Raw genomic sequence first — 23,260 nt, 5'->3', positions numbered from 1 at the left:
CTGTTTTCCTGAAAGATTTAGTCCTGTCCAAATAACAATGAAGCTGCCAATGCACATCAAGGGTGTGCAAAAGGTACTCCCCTCTATTAGAATGCTGGGGGAAGAAAACTGGCAGGTCAATAGATTGGTTAATGGAAAAGCCAGAAATGACCTTGGGCAAGAAAGAAGGGTCAGTACGAAGGGACAACCTATCCATGTGGAAGATCAAGTAAGGACTCTTGACACTCAAGGCCTGCAGCTCAGATACTCTTCTCGCTGAGGTAAGTGCTACTAGAAGTAGGTTTTCCATGACAAAAATTTCAAATCACATGAATGAAAGGGCTTGAAAGGAGAACCTGTGAGAGACTGAAGTACCAAAGTCAAGTCCCAGGGTTCTAAGGGAGGCTTGACCGGAGGTTTAACATGTAATACTCCTTTCAAAAATGTCTTGCATAGGTGGTGTGACATAATCAAAGAATTATCAAGACCATTATGAAAACTGGCGATAGCTGCCAAATGTACAGTTATCGTGGAAGCTGAGGCTCCTGCATGTAAAATAGTAGTCAGGTATTGCAGGATCGTTTGAATAGGCATACAGAAAGGGTCTAAGTTCTGATCTTTGGCCCAAATAGAGAACCTAGTCCATTTACTAGAATAAACTTTCCTAGTGGAAGGTTTGTGTGAAGCCAGATGAATTTCACGAACAGGAGATGGGATGTCAGGCAGCCTGGCAATCATTGGAAGTGGAGGAACCAAGCTGTGAGCTTGAGACTGTGCAGATTCAGATGAATCAGTCCCTGAGGATGAGATAACAGGTCTTGGGAATGATCCAGGATCCACGGGCTGTGAATCAGATGAGGCCATAGAAATGGGAACCAGACTTGACGGGGCCAGTAGGGGGAAATGAGGATCACTTTGCTTCTCAAACTCTGTGCTTTCTGGAGAAATTTTGGAATGAGGGGAAATGGAGGAAAGGCATACAGAAGACCCGATGGCCAATTGTGCATTAGAGCTTCCCTTGGTGGTTCCCCCTGAGGAGGGATCAGGGCAAAGTAGTTTCTGCATTTGTAGTTTAGGGGGGAAGCAAACAGGTCACAGCAAGGCTTTCCCCAGCATTGGAAGATCCGATCCGCTGTTACAGGGTTGAGGGACCACTCATGAGGCATCAGGATGTTCCTGCTCAGATTGCCTGCAATAAGGTTGGAACTCCTGGGAATGTGCGTTGCTATAAGAAAGCGGGTGGAAGCTATCGTCCAGTGCCAAATCCTCATGGCTTCCCGACACGGCGTAAGACCTGGTTCCGCCTTGCTTGTTGATATACCAGATGACTGACATGTTGTCTGACTGAATTGCAATGGTCCCACAGGGTAGGGATGTGTGGAACGCTTGCAACATTAAGAGAACTGCCCTCAGTTCCAGGACATTTATGTGCAAATTGGCCTCCATGGGGGACCAGGTGCCTTGGACAGTCTTTCCCTGGAAATGCCCCCCCCCAGCCTAACAGTGAAGCATCCGTGGTCACCGTGGCCGTGGGCTGGGGAAGACAGAACAGTCGACACCAAAGATTCGTTTGTGGCTTCATCCACCATAGCATTTCTTCCTTGCAACAGTTTGTAAGACGTATCATGTGGTCGAGTGGGTGAGTTAGCAATGACCATTGTGCGGAAAGAAGCCACTGCAGGGTTCTCATGTGCAGTCTCACCAGTGGTACTAATGTAAGAGTTGCAGTACAAGACATGCTGGTACATAGGTCTGAGGAAGAAGGTCTTGGATTTGGTGTCTTATTTTTGAAAGCCTGTGAGGGGGGAGAGAAGCTTGACAGGATGTTGTGTCGAAGACCGCTCCAATAAATTCCAGTGTCTTCGTTGGGGACATTTGAGATTTGTCTTTGCTGATTGTAATCCGCAAGTGGAGAGCGAGACTTTGAGTGTAAGAGAGGCTGTGGACTAGGAGATTCCTGGTCGGAGTGGTAAGGAGCCAATCATCCAGGTAGGGAAACACTTGGAATCCTTGTAGTCGAAGATGAGCTACCACAACTGCCATACATTTGGTGAACATTCAGAGGGCTGTTGAGAGACCAAATGGCAGTGCCCTGAACTGGTAGTGATTGGCTCCAAGCTGGAAGCGGAGAAACCTCCGGGAGCGCTGATCCAACTTTATGTGGTAGTACGCATCCTGGAGGTCTGTAGAGCACATCCAGTTTTCCCTCCCTTGGAAGGTAAGAATGGACTGTACCATGACCATCCAGAATTTTTGAGGTTTGAGAAATTTGTTCAATAGGCTGAGATCCAGGATTGGTCTCCAGCCCCCTGTCTTTTTTGGCACTAAAAAGAACCTCAAGTAAAACCCGGATCCTGTCTGGTCTGGTGGGACTGGTTGGATGACTCTTTTTCTTAGCAGCTTTTCTGTTTCTAAGGCTGCTAATTCCCTCTGATTGGGTGGTACATCAGGGATTCGTTTGATGGGTTTGGGAGTTAAATCGAATGGTATTTGGTAGTCTCTGGATATTATTCTCTGCACCCAGACATCAGTAGTAATAAGATGCCAGGCTGGTAGATGCAGAGAAAAACGATCCCCGACTGCTTCCAGAAGAAAGCAATCGGACCGTTGCTCAGGAGCGTTGGTAGGGTCTGCCGGAGAAAGAATCTCTAGCTCCCTGGTTACGCAGAACCCCTCTTACCTGAAAGGGGCATCTTCCATATGAGTTGCCCCCTCTGCCCCAGGGGGATTACTCACCACGAGTGTCACGAAAAGATCCTTGGGATTTCTTGAACCACATTTTTCCTCCCTTCTGGTTCCTGGAATAGGACCTCTGGGGGTTGGAAAAGTGTATGCCCACAGCAGACAAGGTCTTTCCGTCTTTCTCACTACGTCCAAGTGTGTCTCATACTTTGGGTCCAAAAAGTGAAGATTCGTCGACAGGTGCATTGACGAAGGAAGATGTAAAAGGGTCTGCGAAGTCACACAACCGCATCCAAGGATTGTGTCTCATGACGATGCCTGATGCGGCAGCTAGAGCTTCCCCCTCAGTGGTGTGAGATATCAAACGCATTGAGGAGTTCGAGATGGATTCAAGGGTAGCTAGCTGTGAGGCGACAGTATCACGCACCTCATCAGGCAGTACCCCACCAAAGAGGAAGACATTTCGGAAATTAGGTCTCCTTGGAGGTGAATAAAGTGTGCTAGATAGTTCAGCGACCGAATGTTGAAGGTTGCTGAAGCTTAGGTCCGCTTCCCTAGTCTGTCCATGGTCCGGGACTCCCTGTCTGGAGGATGGACAATGGAACTATCTTCGGCCAGTTCCCTCTTGGTGACCACCGCCACGACCATAGAATCAACTGTCAACTGCTTGGACCAGTGGGGCTGGTCTTCAGGTGTAGATAAAATTTTGTATGGCCTCTGGGGGACAGGTTCTATGCCGTCTGGGGCCTTCCAGGCATGCTGCACAATGAGTTTAACAAAGTCATCTGCTGGTGGGGTCACCCAGGAAGTAGATGGCCAGGCACGGAAGGCCTGCAAGAACACCGATTCCTCAGAAGAAGGGTTAGAGGACTTCCAGTCTCCCCGCTGCTTGAGGATTTCGGGAATGTCTCCGAATGAGACGTCATCTGGGGGAGACTGTGGGGACCCTTCCCCCTCATTACAATCAGTGTCTTCGGTGATAGATTCCTCTGGGGAATCAAGGTGCTTCCTCTTGCAGTTTCTTCCGGAGTGGCTCCCCAGTGGGTTCTTCTGAGGAGGACTGCGGAGAAGGGCTTCCCTTCAAAGGGGGTTCTTGTGACTCCCGTGCCCGGGATCCCAAAATAGAGGGTTGGGAGAGGTGCATGCTTGGGGGGGTTCTGATACTGATGTCACTGGTGCTGACTGCGAGCCTTCGGAGTGAAGGACCCTCTCCATCACCTGGACAGCAGGCTCACCTGAGGAGGGATGAAAGCCCAGAACCAGGAGGGACAACCCAGGAACTGGGGTCAAACCCCACCCTGAGGAACCCACCTCCAGGTGAGGAGCTCCGAGAGAACTTAAAGCCGTCGGAGCCATGGACATAGACAGCGCCAGTAAGAAAATAGGTGCTGGGCCAGGTACCAAGGTATGGATGGTCCAAGCAATTCTCCAAGAGAGCATCGGCTCCACCAGAGCCAATCCAGAAGGGTGGTCGGTGCTGACAGGGGAACACTGCTGTCAGACCCGAGACAGTATGCACCGGAGTGGATATCGGTACTGAGATCTCCAGGATCTGGGTAGAGGCCGGAGGAGGATAAATAGGGGAAGATGTAGTAAAAGATTCCGAGCCAAGAAGGACAGAATTTCTAGCTGGAATGGGCAGTCCCCTAGCTGAAAGAAGCTGGTCCACAACCCACACTAGATCTAATTCAGAAAAATTCCTAGTGGATCTAAAGGAGGCTGCTGAAGGAGAATCAGGTCTTTCTAGAAAGGGGCTAAACCTCTGCCCTATAAAAGGGTCATAAGTTTGGGAGTATCTTGTCCTTGGCAGGTATTCAAGTTTTGGAGCTGATGGAGTCGAAGAAACTGTCAGCACCATGGCCGGGGATTGTGCCGAAGCAGGTACAGTCATCAAAGCCAATGTGGGATCCAAGGATGGCACCAAAGTCAGTGGTGCTGAGTTTGGAACCGAAATAGGGGTGAATATCATGGACGGCACCGAGGGAGAGGACACAGAGCCTGGTGCCGAACAGGTCTGTGCCGAGGGCACCAGCGAAGCATGAAGCCGACTCAGTTCCGTAACTGATGGACATGAAGGAACCAAGTGGCTCTGTTTTTCCTTATATTTTTTGGTCTTTGGAGGGGGTGAGACCTCTGATCCAGATAGAGCCTCCAAAAAGGTGTCTTGAGTAAACCTTTTAAAATAAGTTTATTTTTACATTGTGCTAGTGTACGATTACTAAAACTAGCACAAATGTCACAGTCAGCTTTAATATGATCCATGCCTAAACAGTAGACACAATGAGCATGTGAATCCGAGTTAGGCATCTTACGCCCACACTTGACACACTGTTTAAACCCCAACTTAGCTTTGTCTGACATAATAAGCCAGCAAGGCTATCCTATAGAAAAAACAAATTAAGGGAGAGAAAAAGGGAGAAAATACCAATGATGGTATTTAAAAAATACCACAAGTGGTAAGGAAGGGCCTGTCAAAGGCAGGAGAGAAGGACAGTACCAAAGAGGTAAAAATTAAATTACCAAGGTAAAGGGTAGAAAATAGGATTATGTTATAGGCGACAGTGAGAAAAGGTTAACTTGACTAAAAAATAAACAATTTTGAAGAAAAAAACTGTCTTAAAAGTAACAATTTTCTACTTAGCTTGGAGAGAGATGGCTAGCACGTCTGACTAGGAACGCGGTAAATGAGATCTGGAGTAACTAGGAGAGGGGCATTATGGGTAGGTCTTAGATGAGAGTATTTGGCTTGCACATGCTTGGAAACGGCCGTATCTATTCCAAGGACAGAACCGAGGTCCTATTTGTAATGAATAAACAAAGATTTACAATATCAGATGTTTTTTTCTCTACAATGGACACCCTATAATCAACCTCCAATGCGTCCATGAGGTTAATCTCTCATGCAGCTGAGGGTCCCTCACGGGCTGCAGATTCAGGCATAACCATTAGGAGACATGTCTGGATGCAAGTGTGTGATTTTTGTGGAGCCCTTCAAAGTGTCATTCATCAATGCTCCCTTTGATGGATCCCCTCTGTTTGCCCACACTGTTAAACAGATACTTTCTCCACAGTTAGCAGGATGGAAAGACCTTGTCTGCTGTGGGAATCCATTTCTCTACCCCACAGAGACCTTTTTCTAGAAATCAACATGGTGGTAAGAAGATGTGGTTCCAGAAGTCTCAAGGACCTTTTCAGGACTCACATGGAGATTTTTCTCCCAGAGATAGAGGGGGAAATAATAATGGAAGATGCCGCCCACATGGCAGAGTGGGTGTGCAGAACCAGTGCTGCTGACATTGCTTCTCGGATAGACCTTTTTAGTGCTCCTGAAGGACTGCCTAACTGTTCTTCTCTGGAGACAGTTGGGGGACACTTGTCTTTGCACCTAAAAGCCTGGGCAGCCATCACAAAAGATATATGGCTGCAAAGAATGGTATCCAGAGGATATTTAATTCCCTTTTTTTTGTATGAAAAGAAAATGTCTCCCTGATGTTCCACCCAATCAGTGGGAGGTAGCAGCTCTGGAGATTCAAAAGCTGCTAGACGAAAGAGTCATCCAAGAGGTCCCACCAGACCAAAGAGGATACAGATTTTACTTAAGGTTCTTTTTAGTGCCAAAGAAAACAGGGGATCTGAGACCTATCCTGGATCTCAGTTAACTGAACCAGTTTGTAAAGAACTCAAGTTCTGGATGGACACGGTTCAGTCCATTCTGCCTCTGTTACAGAAAGATGGTGGATGTGCTCGGTAGATCTTCAGGACATGTACTATCATATAAAAATGAACAGTCACTCTCAAAGATGCCTACACTTCCAGCTGGGAGCCAGTCATTATCAATTCAGAGCCCTACCCTTTGGGCTCACCACCGCTCCCAATGTGTTCACCAAAGCCATGGCAGTGGAAGCAGCTCCTTTAAGACTGCATGGATTCAGAGTGTTTCCTTATCTAGATAACTGGCTCCTCAGTGCACCAACTAGGAATCTCCTAGTAAAAGCCAAGGATTACCTACTCTAGTTATCTCAATCCCTGGAAATCACAATCAATCTTTCAAAGTCCCACCTTCAGCTAGTTCAAGTCTTGGAGTTTATAGGTGCTCAGCTAGATACAATCATCTCGCTCTCTTACCAGAAAACAAAATTCTTGCCTTGAAACTGCATGTCAGACAGATTATTTCTCATCCCTCTCCCCCAGCAAAAAAGAATCTCAAACCCCTAGAATCAATGGCTGCAGTGATTACCTTGATACCAACTGCTCATCTTCACATGCGTATCCTCCAGTGGACTATGGCAGTGCAATGATCCATTCTTCAACAGCCTTTGCAACATCCTATAAAACTATCTCAAGTCTGCAAGGACTCCCTACTGTGGCAGACTCAGTCCAATGAGATTTGTCAAGGGTGTCCCTTTATCCTGCCCCCAACTACTATGTTAACCATGGATGCCTCCCATTTGGAGTGGGGGGCATTTCTTGGGACTGACTGTTGAAGGCAAGTGGTCCTCAGAAGAGACCAATTTACATATAAATGACCTAGAATATGAATGACCTAGAAATGACAGAGGTTCTTTTAGCATTGCAGTCTTTTCAGACCTCTCTTCCTCTAGGGACAATTGCTATCCAAACGGACATGTCAGTTTGATATATCAAGAAACAAGGAGGAACCAGATCTTACCTCCTTTGCCGAGAAGCAATGAGAGTCAGGCAGTGGGTGATCTCCTCCAACCACTTTCTGGTAGCAACACAAAAACCAGGAAAATCCAATGTTCTTCACATTAGCTCAGCAGGACTATCCTGATGCCTCATGAGTGGTCTCTCAATCAATCAGTGGCAAATATAATCTTCCACAAATGGGGGCCAACCTTGCTGCGATCTATTCATCACTCCCCTCAACAACAAATGCAACAGGTTCTTTGCCCTAATTCCTCCTCAGGGACAGTCACAGAGAGATGCTCTAGTCCAAGTTTGGCCCTTCGGTCTTCCATATGCTTATCCTCTTCTACCTCTAATCCCCATATTTCTTCAGAAAGCACTCCACCTGAAGAGCAAAGTAATCTTCATTGCCCCCTTCTGACCTTGACAAGTGTTGTTCCCCTTCCTTTGGTCTCACATACTATGTCCGCCTCGGACACTGGACCCCAGTCCAGACCTTATGTCACATCCATCAGGGATGATTACAGGCCTCAGACTGACCGCATGGTTTCTCCAATTCCAGTGATGGCTAAACATTCCAGCCTTTCTTCTCCAGTTCAACAAATTTTATTTTCATCTCAGAAACCCCCTACAAGAAAGATTTATAAAAGTAAATGGAAGAGACTTTATTTTTGGGCTCATCGGAGAGAGCTGGATCCTTCCACCACTCCAGTCCCTGCTGTTTTAAATTTTCTGCTTCAGTTTTTCAGAGTGGTGCTAGCTTCTCCACAATCAAAGTTCCGCTGGCAGCCATCTCCAAATATCACATCACAGACAATGCTTCCACTTTAGCCTCATCCAAGTTATGCAAAGCATTCCTTAAAGGAATCTTTTTTACTGAGGCCTCCAATAAAAGATCCCGCCCCACCTTGGTATTTTACTGTTGTTTTGCAGTGTTTGGTATGTTCCCCTTTTGAACCCGCAACTAAGGAAGATCTCATATTTATTTCAAGGAAGACAGTCTTTCTTGTAGCTGAAACTTCTGCGAGGCGATTCTCTGAACTTCAAGCATTCTCTTCAAAACCACCTTATTTAACTTTCCATAAAGATCGAGTTACTTTATGTACTAATCCTTCCTTTGCACTGCCTCAGAAGCAAACATCAACCAATTGATCAACTTGCCAGTTTTCCTTCCTGAATTTGACAACAAAGCAGAATACATACTTCACCTTTTAGATGTACATAGGCAACATTCTTTCTATCTTGATAGGACAAATGAATTTAGAAAGACTGACCAAGTGTTTGTTTCCTTTGCCAATAACAAAATGGGAAAACCTGTATCTAAAACTATACTAGCCAAATGGAAAACGGATAGTATTTCTTATGTCTTTTCCTTGAGAGGTTTAACCTTGCTAAAACAGCCAAAAGCACAGTCAACTAGGTCAATGGCCACTTCAGCTGCTTTTTGGTCCAGAGCTTCTATTGATGGTATTTGTGCAGCTGCTACTTGGTCTAATGCTCAATGCTTTATTGCTCATTACAAGTTGAAAAATCATCTCCAGAAACAGGGCTGCATTTGGTAGCTGGGGACTCTGTTCCACTTGTTGAGTAACGAATGAAAATTCCAACATCAGATACAAAAGTTATGCACTCACCATAACTATGCATCTGCGTTGTCCATTTTCAATTTTTCTCAACTTTCTCCCACCTTCCTCCTATGTAGAATAAAGAAAGTAAGTAAGATTCAATAATTAATCCTGCTATATATACCTGTGATTTTTCTGTAATGAATTATAACCTGAAGAAGCATACATGTTGTGTTTAATAAAGACTTTTATACTTTACTACATCGTGGTGATCTACGTTTTGGCTTTTTCCTGGACCTTCCTCCTATCCATGTCTTTAGGAGTGATCTGAAGAAAATTTTTGTTATGAACCACAGTTCCTGTTTGAGCCCCTGTTCTGTTTCTATTCTATTTCTCTGTATTAGTGTTGTTATTATTATGCACTATATTTGGTTTGTTATATAGTAGCATTATATAGTAGCAGCAAACTCGACCTGAGGCATTATGGGGAAAGGGAGGAGCTCAAGAGTCAGATCATACAATCTATTAAAAAAAAGCCAATTTGGATCTGAGGATTGAATCCAAGACCCATTCACTGAGGAAGAATGAAAGTGAACAATACATATGCATAGTTATGGTGTGCACATAACATTTATTTTTATATACAAAAGAAATGCAGTCAGACATCCACTTAGAAATTCTAACTTCTGATACATGACTTACCAGTTTTGCTTTGGAAAAAGAGACAAATAGTTGATATGATTTTCTAATATCTTTGGTACTGTCTAAGTAGAATTTGATCTGTAAACATCTAAGGTGTGAAGCCTATGTTCTCCTTTGTTAGAGAAACTGAGGAAAAAATGGAAAATCAAAGGTTTGCTTCAAATTTGTTTCAGTTGAGACATTTGTCTGAAAGGTAGGATTTATTAAATTATCACACATGACATACGCAATCGTACATTTACATAAATGAAAACAAACCATACTGATAATTTTAGTTGCAAACATTATACATCACAAACCATACTGACATAATTGTAGTTGCAAACATTACACATCACCTAAAATCCTCCAGTCATTGTCAAATATTATATAGTTCATTCAAATCCTGCCTTCTTTTAAACCTCGTTCCACCTCTGCATGTACTGTTCCCACAATTCCCATTTTTCCTATGTAATTTGCTCCTACCCTTTTCTAAAGATCCCAATTCCAGTTGTTTAATCTCTGTTACTATATTCACTACTTCTAGTAAAATTGGTTTAGAGTTTGATTTCCATTTTCTAGTAATTGCTTTTTTGGCAGCCACCATAATTAGATTCAGCAAGGTCTTACTATGGTTAGGCAATTCCAATTCTGTATCATAGCTCAAAAAATCACTTCCTTAGTTACACCAATTTGCTTACACAGTATCTCTGATAGAACAGTCTGAAAGGAATCTTTAAAGTCTGCCAACTCATTATACTCCCAGAAAATATGTCCTCAGTTATCTTTTTCTTCCCCATCACAGGTCCAATATTTGTTGTCTACCTGAGGAAAAATTCTTTGGGGTCTACTTGGGATATAAAAATACCTGTGTAAACACTTCCAAGCAGAGATCCTAAATCTTCTAGATTTTGTTGCATAATTGGGAGACATACATATATCCCCCATTGCTTCTTTGTGAATTGCTTATCCAGTTTCTCTTCCCAATCCTTTCTAATCTCCTCTGATTGATTCTTATAGTTATGCAATATTTTGTATGCTCAACTAATTATTTATTTTTTTAACAGCAGCTTCTGTTCTAGATTCTACTAAAAACTCTACCAGTGCTGGTCTTTTGCTTAGAATCCCCCTATTTCTTTCTGTTTGCCTGTACTCTGTAATCCTTGATATGGAAGGCAATCTCTGTCCTCCATTCCAAATACATTTTTGGCTTTTTCCAATTCTATTACCTATAACTCTCTAATTATTTGCTCCCAGTATGTTGGTTCTTTTACTAGTTTTCTCCAATAAATTCTAGCCCACTTTTGCCTATTGTCTGTATTCCTAATTGCAGTAATCCCTGTCTGCAGAATCTCCTGTCTCCATTCCCATGTTCCCTTAGTTCTGAGAATACTTTCTGTTACTTTATAAATATAGTATTTTGCATGGTTATTGTTATTTTCCATAAGGATCTGCTTCCAAAATCCCAGTCTCTCACTGTTTCTTGAGCTTCCTCCAGTTTCATCATCCCTTTCCACTTTGAATTACAGGTTTCTGCTTGTGCTATGTGTAGGAACCTTAACTGTGTAGCTCTGAAACACCCCTTAAAATTGGGTAATCCCAATCCGTGCTGTTCTATTGGAAAAATAAGCATATCCCACTTGACTCTTGACAGCTTCCCCTCCCAGATAAAATCTTTCACCTCTTTCTTAATTGCTATACACAAAGTCTCTTCTGGTTGATAAAAATATGCCTGATCTGTGTATAAGATTAAAGGGACTAAAAACATTAACTGCTTGTATCTTACTATTGATATCCATATAACAGAGATTTCATTTTCTCAGTTTTTCTTTAATCTCTTCTCACATATCCTTAGCTGCCACAATGGAGTCATTTTTAATCCATACTTCTAAATACTTCATTTTATCATGTCCCCATAAGTATGGATATTGCTGAACCAATTTACATATGGGTACATAGTTTACCGCTATTGCCTTTATTTTAGCTTCATTCATTTTGTATCCCGAAAAGAACTGGAACTGTCTCAATATGTTCCATAGCACTGTAATGTCCCTTTCTGAATTTGTTAGGTATAAAATAATGTAATGTGTAAATACAGCTAGCTTTTCTTGACTACCATACCAGTTGAATCCTTGAACATTCTGAGTCCCTTATTTTCTTTGCCAATGGTTCTAAACATAATACAAATAAAAAAGGGGAGAGAGGACACCCCTGCCTAGTTCCTCTGGATAAGCAGAGATTATCAGGGAGGACCCAACTCACTTTAATTTTTGCCTCCGATCCCTCATATATCCTCCTAATCAACCTTATCATTTTATCTGGGAATGCAAATGCTTCCACTGCTATGTTCATAAAGTCCCAGCTTACTCTGTCAAATGCTTTCTCTGCATCAAGACCAACCAACCAACAGTGGTATTTTTTCACTTTCTGCTTCCCTCTGGATCATCAGTGTTCTGTTTATGTTCTCAAATGTTTTCCTCCCCTCCACAAAACCACATTGATCCATATCTCTCAATTTTGACATCACTTTTGCCATTCTTTTACCCGTTATAGACATAAACACTTTATACTCATGGTTTAGTATTGAAATGGGCCTGTATGAAGCTGGATATGATGGATCTTTACCCTCTTTAGGTATTACAGCTACCACTGCTTTCTTCCAGGATGTTGGTACTTCTCCTCTTAAAATACTGTTAAACAAAACATTCCAGATCTTTATCAGTTTCTTCTATCCAAGCTTTCAAACTACCACAGGAATACTATCTATTCCTGGGGACTTTCCTGTAGATTGGTTGTACATCACCATTTTTATCTCATCTCTAGTCTGTCTACTCTTTTTTCTTCTTGTACTTAACACCAAAGCTATATGTATTTTTGTCATGTATTGTACTGTACTATTTTTTTATCTGTGGAGCCTTTCTCCCGGGGCCTCCACAGAAAAGGGGCTTATAGCCCAGTCAGATTATCCCAGTAAATAAATGAATAAATAAATAAATATCCTCCTATCCTGTTAGTAATTGAACCTCCTCTACCTCTAACCTTGGCATATTTAATTCTTCCATAATCATTTACATTAGTACCTTTTCTTGATTTCCATATTTCTCTGCTTTATACAGAAATTTCCAAAATATTTCTAATACTTCTACAGGATCCCTTATCTTCCATGTTATAGGCTCCCTAAGCTTGATGACAGTCCCTTTCTACTTTCTGTTGCATGAGTTGTTGTGCTAAAAGTTTTTGTGCTGTAGAGTTATCAAAAAACAGTTGGTTAACAGCAAACTTTCTAAACTCATGCATATTATCAAGATAATCTCTTATTTTCTGTTTAACATTTTGTAGTTGCTCTTCTTCTTGTTCTGTGAGATTCCTCCTATTTTGCAAGACTTTAACATTTGTCAGTCCCTCTAAATAATTCTTGTTAATTCTTAAACATATTTCCCTTTCTTTTATTTCTATCTTATTTTTAAACTTCACTTTAATTTTATCCCACTCCCTAGCTATATTTTCAGATGAAATGAGTCTTCTCTAATAGCTCCTGAAAAATTTGCACTTCCCATTCCTTAAATTCCTCTCTTTTCAACAGATAGGTGGGAAAGCACCAGTGTCTCATTTTTATTCCATTATCCTGTATTTTTACTTTAGTTATTATTGGCATATGATCTGAAATATTTATTGGGTGTGTATCAAGACCTTCAATTAAATGCACATTTTCCTGTGAAATGTAAATTCTGACTAGCCAGGCCCAGTTTTTGTATCTTGGGGAATAAATTGTAAATTCACTCCGAACTCCTAGTACTGAATTCACATCTTCCGTGCCAAATATTTTCATAAATTTCTTTAAATGTCTACCTTCCCTTGTTATAGTTTCCCTTCATGGCCCCCCAGACACATCTTCACTATTGCAAATTAAATTCTAGTCCCCATCTATACGAAATATTCCTCGCTGAAAGCTGATTACTTCTCCCAGGGATTTCTTAAGCTCCAGTATAGCAGCTTTTGGTGGAATATAAATACATGCCAGTTTAATCCTCCTCCCTTACCAGCAGCCCCTTAGTAGTACAAATCTAGCATTATTGTCTTTTTTATCCTCTTCTATCAAGGGTGTAGCAAGCAAATTCCATTCTGTACTCACAAGCTCTTAGTGCTACCTTCTCTAACTTGGACATATATCACTTAAAACATTTCTTAAAATTCTGCCCCCCCAGCACTTAATAAATTTAAGTAACATTTTAGCTGTTCCCCATAAAACTATTAAAATATTGTTTTTAAATTAGCAATATTGCACCTGCTGTTAAAGATGTTTATTTAGACAGCTGTAGATGTAATATGACCTGAAAAAAGCCATGTTGATGTGACACTAAGTAAAATATGTACTCAGTACAGCGCAAAAAGATATACATGATCTACACCCTTGTCTTCTATTACTATTGGAGCTCCTCTTGCAATTAATATAAGTACTCCTCTCTACCTATCCCCAGGTATTCTGCTGAACAGCCATCTTGAAAAACTTTATTTATCAAATTCACATGTTCAGTTATTTCCAAGTGTGTCTCCTGTAGCATAGCTATTTGCACTCTACATTTTAATATAGTATTTATCTGTGAAAGCATTAATATTTAAAGACATTATAAAAATCATCATATTCCTTGAGAGATTATTATTACCACCTTTTATGTATAACAGCTTTTTTGTTAAATGTTTAGTTTCGGCTGTGTGTTACATGCGTGTACTGTATGGCATGTTAATCTTTTTTCTAGCTGTTTCTTGTCATCTCCATTTTCCATTTGAGTCTCTGTGACATTTTACAGATGTTTTTGTTTTATTGAAAACCCTCAAACAAAAACCCACATACACACACTCAATACCTCCTAAAACCTACTAACTTAATAATAACACACAAAACTACGCACATCTTCAGATGTTGAAGTTTTACCCTCTTAATAATAACAAATGTTCCAAACTGACAGCCACACACACACAGACTCGAGCTAACCTAAAAAATGTTATCCATGCTAAGACACGTGGTATAGCATGTGGTTCTATTAAGTGATGTCTAGTTTTGACTTATATTTATAGCTCTCTCAGCTTGGAAAACACTTGAATGCTTTCAAAAACATTTTCTCCAAGCCATTTATCTTCATAAGATTGTCTGCTAGAGACAAGAGAACCAGACACAAAACTGTTTACTAGAAAAAAAGCCATATAATATTCAGTATGCTTTTTCATTTACTTGATTTCTCATGCAACTTGTTAGTAGATTAAGCTAATGGCATTAACCCACTAATTTCCCTATGCAAGAATGAGAAAAAGCACACCAATTTTTCTTTTGTCATGCTCTTTTAACCAGGTCTTTTTTTTTTTTTTTTTTTGCATTACACTGCCTACATTTCTTAAAACTGAATGGGGGAAAGAAATAAGAAGGAAGAAAGAAACAAAAGGGTAAATAACAGGAGCACCTATTTACATTACCTAATTGGACTTAAAACTAACTGAAAAAACTTTACTTTATAACATACAAAGAAAATCACGTACCATTTAAATAGTACTGTTAACAAAAAACATTGTTTTACTTAGAGTTAACTTTCTCCCACATCTTCACTTCTCCTGAGTATTTTTCCAAACATTAGTGACATGAAGTACAGCATATGCTTTAGACTCCCGTTCAAGTTTAACAAAGTCCAAAAAAGTCCAATATTTCCAGATTTTCTTCTTCTGTCATGTTTCACAAATATAATTATTGCTTTGTAATCCCACATTTGTCAATTTCCAAGTTACTGATTTTTATTCCTCAAATGTTAATGACATGAAGTATGGCATATGCTTTAGAGTCCCCTACAAGTTTAACAAAGCCCAAGAAAATCCAATAGTTCCAGATTTTCTTGTTCTATTCCTGTTTATCTCCTTTTCCCAAACCCTATCTCTGCTTCATTTCCAATATACTCTCTATTCTTCTTGTGCTTTTTTTTCCTTTCTCAAGCATTTTCTGTTAAAACACTGGAACATGTTTCACTGGTATGGTCTCTCTCTGGTCTTTATTACCAGAAGAACAAGAAGCAGAATTTCTTTCTGTTTCACAGGCTCACTTTTTGCTGGATAAACTTTTGTATTGCTTCCTTAGCATGTACTTCATCATAAAATGATTTTGTTCTGCCAGGGAAAATATTTTGAAGATAGCTAGTACACCTGCTTTTTGACATTACCTGAATAATGGGATAAATTTACTCCTCTTCTGTCCGGTGTACAATGAATAGTCATTCTCCACAAACACTATGCTGTCTCCCACTTTTAGTATTTTGCCCTTCTGCCACAATTTTATCAGAATCAACTTCTGCTTGTAAGATTGCATCTTTACTATTAAAGGTCTAGGCTGTTTTCTCATAGCCAGGTTTGGAGCATACACATGGTGTGCACTTTCAGTTAACAATTCCTGTTGTAGAATACCAGTCCAGTTGCTTATTTGTGCTTTCAGAAAATTAATACAGTCTGTTCCTTCCAGCTTTTTGGGTATAGCAGAAAATATCAGGTTTCCCTACCTGCTGTGTCTTCTAATTTTATTATTTTTTGAAACATCTCTTTTTGTGTAGTCTTATATTCAGCCAGCCTTTTCTTTATTTGACCTCTGAGTTTTTCAGTTTTATCACCGTTTCACCATATCTGTTTAGAGCTTCTTCCATTTTTCCCACCTTTTATTGTTCAGTAGATATACTCCATCAGTTTTTCATTTATTTTAGTCAGGTCTGTGTGTAGTTGCCTTATATTTTCCTCTGGGTTACTGGAAGCCATGTCTGGAGCTTGTACTGCTTTTTGCTGAACAGCAACAGTTCTTGTTTAGCCCCATAACCCATGTTCCAAAGCAGCAGCCATGTTATTGTTACTTCATCTCGCTCTCTTACCAGAAAACAAAATTCTTGCCTTGAAACTGCATGTCAGACAGATTATTTCTCATCCCTCTCCCCCAGCAAAAAAGAATCTCAAAGCCCTAGAATCAATGGCTGCAGTGATTACCTTGATACAAACTGCTCATCTTCACATGCATATCCTCCAGCGGACTATGGCAGTGCAATGATCCATTCTTCAACAGCCTTTGCAACATCCTATAAAACTATCTCAAGTCTGCAAGGACTCCCTACTTTGGCGGACTAAGTCCAATGAGATTTGTCAAGGGTGTCCCTTTATCCTGCCTGCAACTGCTATGTTAACCATGGATGCCTCCCATTTGGAGTGGGGGGCATTTCTTGGGACTGACTGTTCAAGGCAAGTGGTCCTCAGAAGAGACCAATTTACATATAAATGACCTAGAAATGACAGAGGTTCTTTTAGCATTGCAGTCTTTTCAGACCTCTCTTCCTCTAGGGACAATTGCTATCCAAACGGACATGTCAGTTTGGCATATCAAGAAACAGAGGGGGAACCAGATGTTACCTCCTTTGCTGAGAAGCAATGAGAGTCAGGCAATGGGTGATCTCCTCCAACCACTTTCTGGTAGCAACACAAAAACCAGGAAAATTCAATGTTCTTCACATTAGCTCAGCAGGACTATCCTGATGCTTCATGAGTGGTCTCTCAATCAATCAGTGGCAAATATGATCTTCCACAAATGGGGCCAACTTTGCTGCGATCTATTCATCACTCCCCTCAACAACAAATGCAACAGGTTCTTTGCCCTAATTCCTCCTCAGGGACAGTCACAGAGAGATGCTCTAGTCCACGTTTGGCCCTTCGATCTTCCATATGCTTATCCTCTCCTACCTCTAATCCCCATATTTCTTCAGAAAGCACTCCACCTGAAGAGCAAAGTAATCTTCATTACCCCCTTCTGACCTTGACAAGTGTTGTTCCCCTTCCTTTGGTCTCACATACTATGTCCGCCTCGGACACTGGACCCCAGTCCAGACCTTATGTCACATCCATCAGGGATGATTACAGACCTCAGACTGACCGCATGGTTTCTCCAATTCCAGTGATGGCTAAGCATTCCAGCCTTTCTTCTCCAGTTCAGCAAATTTTATTTTCATCTCAGAAACCCCCTACAAGAAAGATTTATAAAAGTTAATGGAAGAGACTTTATTTTTGGGCACATCGGAGAGAGCTGGATCCTTCCACCACTCCAGTCCCTGCTGTTTTAAATTTTCTGCTTCAGTTTTTCAGAGTGGTGCTAGCTTCTCCACAATCAAAGTTTAGTTGGCAGCCATCTCCAAATATCACATCACAGACAATGCTTCCACTTTAGCCTCATCTAAGTTATGCAAAGCATTCCTTAAAGGAATCTTTTTTACTGAGGCCTCCAATAAAAGATCCCTCCCCGCCTTGGTATTTTAGTGTTGTTTTGCAGTGTTTGGTATGTTCCCCTTTTGAACCCGCAACTAAGGAAGATCTCATATTTATTTCTAGGAAGACAGTCTTTCTTGTGGCTGTAACTTCTGCGAGACAATTCTCTGAACTTCAAGCATTCTCTTCAAAACCACCTTATTTAACTTTCCATAAAGATCGAGTTACTTTATGTACTAATCCTTCCTTTGCACTGCCACAGAAGCAAACATCAACCAATTGATCAACTTGCCAGTTTTCCTTCCTGAATTTGACAACAAAGCAGAATACATACTTCACCTTTTAGATGTACATAGGCAACACTCTTTCTATCTTGATAGGACAAATGAATTTAGAAAGACTGACCAAGTGTTTGTTTCCTTTGCCAATAACAAAATGGGAAAACCTGTATCTAAAACTATACTACCAAATGGAAAACAGATAGTATTTCTTATGTCTTTTCCTTGAGAGGTTTAACCTTGCCAAAACAGCCAAAAGCACAGTCAACTAGGTCAATGGCCACTTCAGCTGCTTTTTGGTCCAGAGCTTCTATTGATGGTATTTGTGCAGCTGCTACTTGGTCTAATGCTCAATGCTTTATTGCTCATTACAAGTTGGATATCATCTCCAGAAACATGGCTGCATTTGGTAGCTGGGGACTCTGTTCCACTTGCTGAGTAACAAATGAAAATTCCAACATCAGATACAAAAGTTATGCACTCACCATAACTATGCATCTGAGTTGTCCATTTTCAATTTTTCTCAACTTTCTTCCACCTTCCTCCTATCCATGTCTTTAGGAGTGATCTGAAGAAAATTTTTGTTATGAACCACAGTTCCTGTTTGAGCCCCTGTTCTGTTTCTATTCTATTTCTCTGTATTAGTGTTATTATTATTATGCTCTATATTTGGTTTGTTATATAGTAGCAGCAAACTCGACCTGAGGCATTATGGGGAAAGGGAGGAGCTCAAGAGTCAGATCATACAATCTATTAAAAAAAAGCCAATTTGGATCTGAGGATTGAATCCAAGACCCATTCACTGAGGAAGAATGAAAGTGAACAATACAGATGCATAGTTATGGTGCGTACATAACATTTATTTTTATATACAAAAGAAATGCAGTCTGACATCCACTTAGAAATTCTAACTTCTGATACATGACTTCCCAGTTTTGCTTTGGAAAAAGAGACAAATAGTTGATATGATTTTCTAATATCTTTGGTACTGTCTAAGTAGAATCTGATCTGTAAACATCTAAGGTGTGAAGCCTATGTTCTCCTTTGTTAGAGAAACTGAGGAAAAAATGGAAAATCAAAGGTTTGCTTCAAATTTGTTTCAGTTGAGACATTTGTCTGAAAGGTAGGATTTTTTTAAGCAAGAAATATCTTTATTAAATTATCACACATGACATATGCAATCGTACATTTACATAAATGAAAACAAACCATACTGATAATTTTAGTTGCAAACATTATACATCACAAACTATACTGACATAATTGTAGTTGCAAACATTATCCATCACCTAAAATCCTCCAGTCATTGTCAAATATTATATAGTTCATTCAAATCCTGCCTTCTTTTAAACCTCGTTCCACCTCTGCATGTACTGTTCCCACAATTCCCATTTTTCCTATGTAATTTGCTCCTACCCTTTTCTAAAGATCCCAATTCCAGTTGTTTAATCTCTGTTACTATATTCACTACTTCTAGTAAAATTGATTTAGAGTTTGATTTCCATTTTCTAGTAATTGCTTTTTTGGCAGCCACCATAATTAGATTCAGCAAGGTCTTACTATGGCTAGGTAATTCCAATTCTGTATCATAGCTCAAAAAATCACTTCCTTAGTTACACCAATTTGCTTACACAGTATCTCTGATAGAACAGTCTGAAAGGAATCTTTAAAGTCTGCCAACTCATTATACTCCCAGAAAATATGTCCTCAGTTATCTTTTTCTTCCCCATCACAGGTCCAATATTTGCTGTCTACCTGAGGAAAAATTCTTTGGGGTCTACTTGGGATATAAAAATACCTGTGTAAACACTTCCAAGCAGAGATCCTAAATCTTGTAGATTTTGTTGCATAATTGGGAGACATACATATATCCCCCATTGCTTCTTTGTGAATTGCTTATCCAGTTTCTCTTCCCAATCCTTTCTAATCTCCTCTGATTGATTCTTATAGTTATGCAATATTTTGTATGCCCAACTAATTATTTCTTTTTTTAACAGCAGCTTCTGTTCTAGATTCTACTAAAAACTCTACCAGTGCTGGTCTTTTGCTTAGAATCCCCCTATTTCTTTCTGTTTGCCTGTACTCTGTAATCCTTGATATGGAAGGCAATCTCTATCCTCCAGTCCAAATACATTTTTGGCTTTTTCCCATTCTATTACCTATAACTCTCTAATTATTTGCTCCCAGTATGTTGGTTCTTTTACTAGTTTTCTCCAATAAATTCTAGCCCACTTTTGCCTATTGTCTGTATTCCTAATTGCAGTAATCCCTGTCTGCAGAATCTCCTGTCTCCATTCCCGTGTTCCCTTAGTTCTGAGAATACTTTCTGTTACTTTATAAATATAGTATTTTGCATGGTTATTGTTATTTTCCATAAGGATCTGCTTCCAAAATCCCAGTCTCTCACTGTTTCTTGAGCTTCCTCCAGTTTCATCATCCCTTTCCACTTTGAATTACAGGTTTCTGCTTGTGCTATGTGTAGGAGCCTTAACTGTGTAGCTCTGAAACACCCCTTAAAATTGGGTAATCCCAATCCATGCTGTTCTATTGGAAGAATAAGCATATCCCACTTGACTCTTGACAGCTTCCCCTTCCAGATAAAATCTTTCACCTCTTTCTTAATTGCTATACACAACGTCTCTTCTGGTTGATAAAAATATGCCTGATCTGTGTATAAGATTAAAGGGACTAAAAACATTAACTGCTTGTATCTTACTATCGATATCCATATAACAGAGATTTCATTTTCTCAGTTTTTCTTTAGTCTCTTCTCACATATCCTTAGCTGCCACAATGGAGTCATTTTTAATCCATACTCCTAAATACTTCATTTTATCATGTCCCCATAAGTATGGATATTGCTGAACCAATTTACATATGGGTACATAGTTTACCGCTATTGCCTTTATTTTTGCTTCATTCATTTTGTATCCCAAAAAGAACTGAAACTGTCTCAATATGTTCCATAGCACTGTAATGTCCCTTTCTGGATTTGTCAGGTATAAAATAATGTAATGTGTAAATACAGCCAGCTTTTCTTGACTACCATACCAGCTGAATCCTTGAACATTCTGAGTCCCTTATTTTCTTTGCCAATGGTTCTAAACATAATACAAATAACAAAGGGGAGAGAGGATGCCCCTGCCTAGTTCCTCTGGATAAGCAGAGATTATCAGAGAGGGCCCAACTCACTTTAATTTTTGCCTCCGATCCCTCATATATCCTCCTTATCAACCTTATAATTTTATCTGGGAATGCAAATGCTTCCACTGCTATGTTCATAAAGTCCCAGCTTACTCTGTCAAATGCTTTCTCTGCATCAAGACCAACCAACCAACAGTGGTATTTTTTCACTTTCTGCTTCCCTCTGGATCATCAGCATTCTGTTTATGTTCTCAAATGTTTTCCTCCCCTCCACAAAACCACATTGATCCATATCTCTCAATTTTGACATCACTTTTGCCATTCTTTTAGCCGTTATAGACATAAACACTTTATACTCGTGGTTTAGTATTGAAATGGGCCTGTATGAAGCTGGATCTGATGGATCTTTACCCTCTTTAGGTATTACAGCTACCACTGCTTTCTTCCAGGATGTTGGTACTTCTCCTCTTAAAATACTGTTAAACAAAACCTTCCAGATCTTTATCAGTTTCTTCTCTCCAAGCTTTCAAACTTCCACAGGAATACCATCTATTCCTGGGGACTTTCCTGTAGATTGGTTGTACATCACCATTTTTATCTCATCTCTAGTCTGTCTACTCTTTTTTCTTCTTGTACTTAACACCAAAGCTATATGTATTTTTGTCATGTATTGTACTGTATTATTTTTTATCTGTGGAGCCTTTCTCCCGGGTCCTCCGCTGAAAAGGGGCTTATAGCCCAGTCAGATTATCCTGGTAAACAAATGTTAAATAAATAAATAAATAAATAAATAAATGAATAAATAAATAAATATCCTCCTATCCTGTTAGTAATTGAACCTCCTCTACCTCTAACCTTGGCATATTTAATTCTTCCATAATCATTTACATTTGTACCTTTTCTTGATTTCCATATTTCTCTGCTTTATACAGAAATTTCCAAAATGTTTCTAATACTTCTACAGGATCCCTTATATTCCGTGTTATAGGCTCTCTAAGCTTGATGACAGCCCCTTTCTACTTTCTGTTGCATGAGTCGTGCTAAAAGTTTTTGTGCTCTAGAGTTATCAAAAAACAGTTGGTTAACAGCAATCTTTCTAAACTCATGCATATTATCAAGATAATCCCTTACTTTCTGTTTTACATTTTGTAGTTGCTCTTCTTGTTCTGTGAGATTCCTCCGATTTTGCAATATTTTAACATTTGTCAGTCCCTCTAAATAATTCTTGTTAATTCTTAAACATATCTCCCTTTCTTTTATTTCTACCTTATTTTTAAACTTCACTTTAATTTTATCCCACTCCCTAGCTATATTTTCAGATGAAATGAGTCTTCTCTAATAGCTCCTGAAAAATTTCCACTACCCATTCCTTAAATTCCTCTCTTTTCAACAGATAGGTGGGAAAGCACCATTGTCTCATTTTTATTTCATTATCCTGTATTTTTATTTTAGTTATTATTGGCATATGATCTGAAATATTTATTGGGTGTGTATCAAGATCTTCAATTAAATGCACATTTTCCTGTGAAATGTAAATTCTGACTAGCCAGGCCCAGTTTTTGTATCTTGGGGAATAAATTGTAAATTCACTCGAACTCCTAGTACTGAATTCACATCTTCCGTGCCAAATATTTTCATAAATTTCTTTAAATGTCTACCTTCCCTTGTTATAGTTTCCCTTAATGGCCCCCCAGACACATCTTCACTATTGCAAATTAAATTCTAGTCCCCATCTATACGAAATATTCCTCGCTGAAAGCTGATTACTTCTCCCAGAAATTTCTTAAGCTCCAGTATAGCAGCTTTTGGTGGAATATAAATACATGCCAGTTTCAGTCTCCTCCCTTACCAGCAGCCCCTTAGTAGTACAAATCTAGCATTATTGTCTTTTTTATCCTCTTCTATCAGGGGTATAGCAAGCAAATTCCATTTCGTACTCACAAGCTCTTAGTGCTACCTTCTCTAACTTGGACATATATCACTTAAAAATGGACACATTTCTTAAAATTCTGCCCC

The 23,260-nt window shown here is 39.9% G+C and overlaps 1 protein-coding gene across 1 annotated transcript in view; it reads right to left on the bottom strand.

Moving 5' to 3' along the window:
- Positions 1-23,260, bottom strand: part of LGR6 (leucine rich repeat containing G protein-coupled receptor 6) — a 655,213-nt gene that overhangs the window by 5,743 nt on the left and 626,210 nt on the right. The gene's annotated exons all lie outside the window — the stretch shown is intronic.

Source organism: Protopterus annectens, chromosome 7.part0, assembly GCF_019279795.1.
Source record: "Protopterus annectens isolate FY-2018-M chromosome 7.part0, PAN1.0, whole genome shotgun sequence".
Lineage (NCBI taxonomy): Eukaryota > Metazoa > Chordata > Ceratodontiformes > Protopteridae > Protopterus > Protopterus annectens.
This window is presented reverse-complemented; position numbering and strand designations above follow the sequence as displayed.